The 8,820-nt window shown below is 39.3% G+C and overlaps 1 non-coding gene across 1 annotated transcript; it reads left to right on the top strand.

The window, feature by feature from the left end:
* Nucleotides 1–4,120: 4,120 nt before the first annotated feature.
* On the top strand, nucleotides 4,121–4,226 carry LOC118492041. Its single transcript, XR_004892481.1, has one exon. It is a non-coding gene; the product is annotated as a small nucleolar RNA R71 (small nucleolar RNA).
* The last annotated feature ends 4,594 nt before the right edge of the window (nucleotides 4,227–8,820 follow it).

Raw genomic sequence — 8,820 nt, 5'->3', positions numbered from 1 at the left:
CGAAAATGTTGGATTGAACGAATTTACAAACAACCGAGTGGTCATTTGTTCTTGTTGCAATGGCTTCAATCCACTTAGAGACATAATCAACAACCACCAAAATGTATAGAAAACCGTTCGAATTCGGAAAGGGACCCATAAAGTCAATGCCCCAAACATCAAATATTTCTACAACCAAGATTGGTTGTAGTGGCATCTCGTCCCTCTTCGATATGGTTCCCATCTTTTGGCAATTGGCGCAATTTCTTGCAAACTCAAATGCATCCTTGAAAATGGTGGGCCAATAAAACCCACATGAAAGAACCCGGTAACCCGTTTTGTGCCCGCTAAAATGACCCCCACATGCGGATGAATGAGCATGGGTCAAAATTTCCAATACTTCCGTTTCGGGCACACACCTCCTAATGACTTGATTCGGCCCGATCTTGAAAAGGTCTGGTTCATCCCAAACATATTGCTTCACTTCGACCATGAATTGTTGTCTTCGCTTTTTGGTCCAATGACTTGGGATGGCACACGTGGCCAAATAATTTACATAATGCGCGTACCACGGTGCAACAAAGGTGGACACGGCTAGGAGTTGCTCATCGGGAAAACTTTCGTTTATTTCGCTAACATTGTCAATCCCTTCAACCGGAATCCGAGACAAGTGATCCGCCACTACATTTTCACTTCCCTTTTTGTCTCGGATTTCTAAATCAAATTCTTGCAACAACAACACCCACCGAATTAAACGAGGCTTCGCATCCTTTTTCTCTATCAAGTAACGGACCGCACTATGGTCCGAATATACCACAACTTTGCTCCCCCAAATGTACGAGTGAAACTTATCCAAAGCATACACCACCGCTAATAATTCCTTCTCGGTTGTGGTGTAATTAAGTTGTGCTTCGGATAACGTCTTGCTCGCATAATAGATAACCACCGGTTTCTTGTCAACCCGTTGATCCAAAACTGCACCAATAGTAGTGTCGCTTGCGTCACACGTGATCTCGAATGGTTTCGACCAATCCGGCGGTTGTAAGATGGGAGTCTTCACCAAATGTTCCTTCAAAACAATAAAAGCTTGCATACACTCATTAGTAAAATCAAATGGGACATCCTTTAGCAACAAGTTGCACAAAGGCTTAGTGATAACACTAAATCCTTTAATGAAACGTCTATAAAAACCCGCATGTCCCAAAAACGATCTTACCCCCTTAACATTTTTCGGAGGTGGCAAAGAGGCTATTACCCGTATTTTTGCCTTGTCCACCTCCATGCCCCTTTCCGAAATTACGTGACCCAACACAATGCCCTCTTACACCATGAAATGACTTTTCTCCTAACTTAGCACTAAATTTTTCTCAACGCACCTTTTTAAAACTTTTTGTAATTCGTTGAGACATGATTCAAAACTAGTGCCAAAGATTGAAAAGTCATCCATAAATACTTCAAGCGACTCCCCAACCATGTCCGAGAAGATACTCATCATACATCGTTGGAAAGTGGCCGGAGCATTACACAAGCCAAATGGCATTCGCCGAAAGGCGAAGGTGCCATATGGACAAGTGAAGGTGGTCTTGTGTTGGTCATCCGGGTGTATTGCTATTTGATTGTAACCCGAATACCCGTCCAAAAAGCAGTAATATTTTTGACCCGACAGTTTTTCAATGATTTGGTCAATAAAAGGTAACGGGAAATGGTCCTTAGAAGTGGCGGCATTCAATTTTCGGTAGTCAATACATACACGCCACCCGGTAACCGGTCGGGTGGCAATTTGTTCATCACTTTCGTCCTTGACTACTTGAATGCCGGCCTTCTTAGGCACAACTTGGGTGGGACTCACCCAAGCACTATCCGAAATCGGATAGATAATTCCCGCATCCAACCATTTAATTACCTCCTTTTTAACTACCTCCCGTAGGTTCGGATTCCATCTCCTTTGAGCTTCTCGTGTCGGCTTTGCATCTTCGGTGGTAATGATCTTATGCATGACAATGGATGGACTAATTCTTTGAGGTCGGCAATCGTCCATCCGATAGCTCCCTTGTTTTCTTTCAAAACTTCCAACAAGGCTTGCTCTTGTGCCAACTCCAAATTAGAGGCAATAATGACCGGCAAAGTGTCATTATCCCCTAAAAACGCATACTTCAAGTGGCTCGGCAAGTCCTTGAGCTCCAATCTTGGTGGCTCCTCTAATGATGGTTTAGTTCCCGAGTCTATTTCCATCGGCAGGTTTTCAAATTGGTAAGTCCATGGTGGCCGACCTTCCCTCAAGGCCATGGCATCTTGCTTTTCCTCTTCAACACGGAGTGCATAAGCATGTACCTGTTCAGAAAAATCACACAACCAAACTTCCATACCATCCTCCTCATACTCATGCGGGTTGCATCCTTCGACTATACCTGCCATGAAACACTCATCAACACCGTTAGCATTAGAATTGTTAGTGAAAACATTCAAACGCATTTTTCGATTTCCAAAAGTCATATCAACTGTACCAAATCTACAATCGATGACAGCGTGTACGGTGCTCAAAAATGGCCGACCCAAAATTACGTTTTGTTGTTGTTTTGGGTCCGCAGACGAATAGTCCAAAACTAGAAAGTCAACCGGGTAATAAAACTCATCAATTTTAACAATTATGTTTTGAACCATCCCCCGGGGTAACTTATGAGACAAATTGGCTAAAACAACCGTTGTCTCTACCCTTGCTAACGGACCAAAGTCATATTTGTCATATAAACCCCCCGGTAAAATGCTAACACCGGCTCCAAGATCTAGCAACGCTTTTGCCATTTGAAAATTACCCACTTGAATATTAATTAATGGCGTGCCCGGATCTTAGAGGTTAGGAGGAAGCTCCCCATTCAAAACCGCACTCACTTGCCCCGTTAAGTCCACCCGCTTAGGCACTTTCTTCTTGTTTTGCCTTTTTTGTGTACATAACTCTTTTAAAAAATTTGCATAGGCGGGTACTTGTTTTATTGCATCAAGGAGTGGGAGGTTAATTTTAACTTGTTTAAACATATCCCACAACTCTTCTTTTTGGGGACCTCTTGATGCAATAAAGTTTTTCTTTCCCGGGTCAAGTAAAGCCGATGGAAATGGGACTTGACTCGGTTCACCCTCAACTTTTTCATTTTTTTCATTTTCACCCAAACCCGGTTTGTTAATATTTGATTGTTATGATTTTACCGGTGAAACTTCCTCATCAATTTCAATACCCGTGATAACCTCAACCACCCCCTCAACCAATTCGGGTGACAAATTGGCTTTAAATTCTTTTCCACTTCTCAAGACACTAACATGATTAATATTAACATTACCTCGTGACGAACCATGTGAAGGGTTTACCTTGGTGTCGCTAGGAAGTTGACCTTTTCCCTTCTTTAATTCCGCCACATCGGTTGCCAATTGACCCATTTGGGTTGTTAGTGATTGGATAGTCTTGTCATGAACTTCATCTTTTTGCATTCGGACTTCATCGAGTTGGTTTCTCTTTTGCATTTCCGCTTGCATACTCTTCAACATATCCATCATTTCATTTCCAGCGGACAACCCCCCTTGTTCTTGACCCGTTTGGTACTGCCTTTGATAGCCTTGGTTGTTTCCACCTCTATACCCACTTTGATTGTTATAAGGTTGACGCGAACCAAAGTTACCTTGGCTACCTTGAAAATTCGGGTTAGCTTGATTTGAAGGGTTCCCATACCGAAAATTTGGGTGGTTCCTCAACCCGGGGTGGTAAGTATTAGAATTCATGTTGTTATAATTTCTACCACCCCCTCCTTGACCTTGAACGGCATGAACTTCTTCATATTGCCCTTCCACCATTCCTTGGCAATTTTCAGCCGCATGACCTATTTCATTACACAATGCACAAACATCATAAATTTGGTTAGTAGTTTGAACATTACCGTCATCTATTGCGTGCACTTGAGGTCGGGCAATGGTCAGTCGTGCTCTCCTCGATGCTTGAGCTTTTCTTTTTGATGTAGTTGCCAAGCTCTCCAAAAACTCCCAATCATCATTCTCGTAATTTGTACCAAAAGTCCCACTGGTGATAGACATTAAATCACGAGCATCTTCGGCACTCAACCCCTCGTGAAAAGCATTCATTAATTCCCACAATTCAATTCCATGGTGAGGGCAATTTTTGATCATCATAATGAAACGCTCAAAAGCCTCATGAAACATTTCACCATGTTGTTGTTGAAAGCTCCTCAACCCTTTTCTAGCATCATTCGTCTTTTGAGCGGTGTAAAATTCATCCAAAAAGGTTTGTTGCATTTCCCCCCATGTATATATAGATGCTGAAGGTAATGTGTAGAACCACTTTTTCGCCTTATCTTCCAAAGAAAATTGGAATATTACCAATTTAATATCATCGGCTGAGAATCCTTGACTCCCAAGAGTGTTACAAATCGAGTCATAAGCCTCTAAATGAAAGTAAGGCTCCTCCGTTGCTAAACCCTTATATTTTGGCAAGCTTTGCAATGAGTTAGTTCTCACTTCAAATGTCCTCCCTTGATCATTGTGAGGAATGACTACCGGTGAAGGATTATGAGTGATTACCGGCCTAAAATGCGCTTCAATGCCCCTCACATTTTCTCTAAGATGCCTCCTTGGTACACCGAACCTACCCCTTGGAGGAATAGGACCCATTGGCCTTGGTATATGCCCTTGTGGTGCATTTGGTTGTTGAAATTATTGTTGCGGCATCGGTGGGTGTTGAATAGGCCTTTGAAATTGTGGTTGTAGGTGTTGCGGTCGAACTTGTTGCAATGGTGTAGGGCGTTGCATTTATGGCCCTTGTGGTCTTGGTCGAATGTGTTGTGGTATGAGTTGTTGTTGTAGTACTCCACCAACACTTGGCATTACTTGCATTTGACCTTGCATGTATCCGAATTCTCCTTGATTTCCATCACCCCCATAAGCATACCCGTCTTCATCAAAACCTTCAAACTCCTCATATCCTTCATCATACTCATCTCCTTGAATTCCCGAAGATTTCCCAAATGGAAGAGTCGAGTACTGAAAACCCGATTGGTGTTGTGGTCTAAAAGAGGGCATAGCATGCACAATAGTTGAATTTGGTGCAATTGTGAAGTTAGATGATGATTGACCCGTAGTTGGGGGAAAGAAGTGGGATAACGGTGGGATTGTGGTAGAAGGGTTAAAGGTAATGGCGGGTTTGACTTGGGTAGTGATCGGTTGAGTGACATTGATTGGTGTGAATTCGACAGTGGTATTAGGTAACGTGGTGTTTGGTGATGGTTGGGTGGAAGTAGGTATAAAGGATGAGGTCGTTTGACCCGTTGTAGGTGGAATTTGTGAATCAGCCATGATGTTTCTCGGTGTGATGGGTGAAGTGGGTGAACCAATAATCTTGTTTTCCCATACTAAAACTCTGTTTTGCCTTAGCGTTCTTTCAATTTCCGGATCAAACGATAGCGGTGATGACCTGTTAGAGCCCCTAGTATGCATACACCTGAAGTACCTGCACACTAAACACAACCAGCGTAAACCCGAAAATAACAAAACAAAACTATTAAACTAACACACGTTGCGCACTACTCCCCGGCAACGGCGCCAAAATTTGGCGTGCTGTCGTAGGTACACGCAAATTTAATCCAATTACAACTAATAGTTAGTAGTAAGTGGGTATCGAACTCAGGGAGTATGTGGAAAATGTGTGATTTTATAGCTTTGCACTTAAACTAAATGCAGAAGTTAAAATTCAAGAGTTGTTTGTTTTGGTTTTACGAACTACTATTAACTACTTAAATTGCAAATCAAAGATTAAGTTTGTAAACAGATTAGGAACAAGCGACCATCCTAAATTTCCAGTTTGCTTTTGACAATTGTGTTTAAATTCACTAGAAAGAATCACATAGACATGATTCGTGTATAATTGTTTGTTGTGATAAAAGGGAACTAAGTACTCGGATTATGACAATGCGAGGTTGTTACCCGATAACCAATTGATTAATATCCAACTCTAATCCCTCCCGTGATATCTCGATTGTCAACGACACCAAGAACTTACGGTTTAGAATATGATTATAACATCAACCAACAATTTACAAACAAACATTCACACACCATAATAAACAAACAAACATTGCAAGTCTATTACTCTAGAAATACGAATCCAAACACAAAAGTCATAGACAAACCTTCAATTCAGGATGATCACCATAAGTTTAGCCACACATAGCTTGGTGAATCATCATAGCAACAAGTTCAATGTTCATACGGATCGAAAACAAAAATGAATTGTTTAGAAAATGTTTACAACCAAGCAAGATAGCCAAAATCGCCCCTAGCAAGCTCCAAAACCGTCCAATGATGAGAATAGATGAAAAGACACCATAAAATTGACTTAATGAGGGCAGTTACGATTCTGTCGCAGCTTCCACCGTAAATTACGGTATCACCGTAATTTACGGTGATGTTCAAAGTGTTACGGTGATTTGAAACTGAGTTACGGTGGGATCTTTTGACATTTCAGGGCCACCGTAAATTACGGTGGCCACCATAATTTACGGTGGACCCCTGAAATGTGTGCCTTGTTTCTTCTTTCGTTCCGCACACGACCCGTTCATCTTCAAACCCTCCAAAGCTGCATTTTATCCACTTTAAGCTACTAAACCACACCTGAGACATAAGCAACAGAAGTTATCTAATTCAAGATAATTACACACTTAAATGAGGGATAAACTTGTCTTTTAACATCATAAAGGGTTGTCCAATGGACCACCCGTCATCGATCAGGTGTTGGATAACGACTAAACAGAGGAGTCAAAGTTGAAGTGAAATTCAGAGTCAAAGTCTAAGTCCGGCAATTCAAGTCAAACAGTCAAAAAGTGCAAACGGGTTTACAATAAAGAATTTTTGTTATCAAAATCTAATTTGAATGATGAAACATTCAAAGTAGCTTATACTTTGAATGATTCTGACAAATTATATTCTGATGAAGAATTTCCAATAAGAGGTGTCAAAACTGAAATGATTAAAAAGGTTTTCAAACTAACATAAATTAATATTTCTGAAATAAAAGATGTAAATCTTTCTGAAAAACCTAAAAAATACACCTCAAGAGTCCAACAAAGAGAAAACAAGAAAAAAGGTTACAGTTTTAGTTCAGGTTATCGAAAGAAACCAAACCATAACGGTAATATAAAAAAGAAAGGACTTGGGTTTATTCCACCAAAAAATCATAAAAATGAGAAAACTTATAAATCAAAAACTGTTTTTGTTTCAGGAACATCAACTGAAGAAGAAAAGAAGTTGTTGTTCAAAAAGCAATCAAACAAAGAGTTCCTTGCTAGAAAGAAGCAAGAAGAAATGAAGAATGAAGTTATTCAAAAGAAAGAGACGAGAACTTGTTTTCAGTGCAAAATGATTGGTCATATTGCCAAGAATTGTTCTAATGCAATTCAATCAAAACAGGAAGTAACTCGTAAACTAAAAGAGAAGATAATTGAAAATGAACCACCAACCAAATCTTTTATAGTTTTCAAAAATTCAAAATTTGAGGTTGGTGAATGCTTAAAAAGGTTTTACAAGAGAAAAGCAAATATTGACAATAAAAAATGGGTTGTTAAGAAATCAGATGATAGTTTTAGCGATGATTCTGATTCATCAAAATCAGAGGAGCTATCTTCTGGCGATGAATCTGATTCTACAAAGTCAGAGGAGCCACAAGTTGAATCAAAAGGTGAAAAATCAGTTCCTTCTATGGATGATGCAAATTTTCCACCATTGAGGGCTGAAAATTTTAAACAAAAGGTTGGCAAAGTTGAGATTTCAAATCAATTCTTTTCTGAAAAGAAAGAATTTGATGTTGAAAAAACCTTTAACCCCAAAGTGAAACATATTTTTGGAAAAATGATTGATGGGAAGGCCAAAGGGGTAAAGGAATTTTATGATAAGAAGATGAAAGGAAAGAAACCGAGTATTGGTGACTCGGAATCTCACAAGGTCTGTCAGGCTTGGGAGAATCTCTTTAACTGAAAAAACCTGACTTATCAGAACTCCCAGGTTGGTAAGTGTGGAGTAAGAATCGGCATCTTTCTTGAGAAATTCACATTGGTGGTATTTCAATTTATAAGTGGTTAATCAAGGACATTAAGTTGTACTTGATTTAACTATTTTACAAATGGTATGATTATTGGAAATTGTTTTTGTGATAAACTTACAAGTGGTTGAAAACAGTGTGATGAATTAAACCCCATGTTTGTGAAATGGCAAACAAAACTAATTTTCCGGAAAAACCATTTTGATTAAAACAAACTTAAGTGTTTTGAAATCATAATAGGAAAATAGTTTGTTGTCAGGGGGAGTTCTGATTGTTTATGCCATGTGGATGGAGATTTGAAGCAATTCACATCCGTTTGTCAATTTTATTTGTATAGTTTGTTTTCAAATTTTCTCAGAAAATCAAAATTGAAATATATTGATTTTAGGGGGAATAAAAATTTTAGAAATTTCGAAAAATTTGAAAAATACAAAAACATGATAAAATTTAAAAAAGCCAAAAACATCGAATATTTAAAAAACGAGTTTTGTTGAGAAAAACAGGAAATGATAGTACATCAGTGGACTATCACAACACGCTAAAGATATGGAATGTTTAATGTGATAAACGATCTCACTGAGGATGTGTCAGTAGGTTTTTACTCATTTAGTAGACTGTTTTCGAGATATAAACCTAAATATCAATACTTACTTATCTCGTGGGGAACATATCTCGGATATATGGGTAACCCCCGAAATCTTGTTTGAAAGATTTTCTATTTCTGACATACTAGGTCTTTGTGCGTGGTGATA

This window comes from Helianthus annuus, chromosome 4, assembly GCF_002127325.2.
Source record: "Helianthus annuus cultivar XRQ/B chromosome 4, HanXRQr2.0-SUNRISE, whole genome shotgun sequence".
NCBI lineage: Eukaryota > Viridiplantae > Streptophyta > Magnoliopsida > Asterales > Asteraceae > Helianthus > Helianthus annuus.
The sequence above is the reverse complement of the archived record's forward strand: the minus strand, read 5'-3'. Positions and strand labels throughout refer to the sequence as shown.